The sequence below is a fragment of the Sinocyclocheilus rhinocerous genome, unplaced genomic scaffold (assembly GCF_001515625.1).
Source record: "Sinocyclocheilus rhinocerous isolate Xijiao unplaced genomic scaffold, SAMN03320098_v1.1 scaffold1049, whole genome shotgun sequence".
Classification (NCBI taxonomy): Eukaryota; Metazoa; Chordata; class Actinopteri; order Cypriniformes; family Cyprinidae; genus Sinocyclocheilus; species Sinocyclocheilus rhinocerous.
In genome coordinates, this window is record NW_015652136.1 from 1,088,741 (window position 1) to 1,089,018 (window position 278).

The window sequence follows — 278 nt, forward strand, 5'->3', positions numbered from 1 at the left end:
AATTGAGGAGTTAAACCGTTAAACAGTTTTTCACCAATTCTGTGTTCAGGATTTTTTTTGGGCGGGGCTAAAATGGTGGCTCGATGACGCAATGGAGCCACCGAGCATGGCCCCGCCCCTAACACTATAATATATAGCCTACTGCGTATTAGAGTCAGAAGAAAAAAAATTACCATTCTGTTGCAGACCGAGTGGGATAAGTGGGATGCTCGGGTAGCCGGTCAATGTCCTCTGAATTGGATTCTGGCTCTGGAGGCTCAAACATGTAAAACATGTAT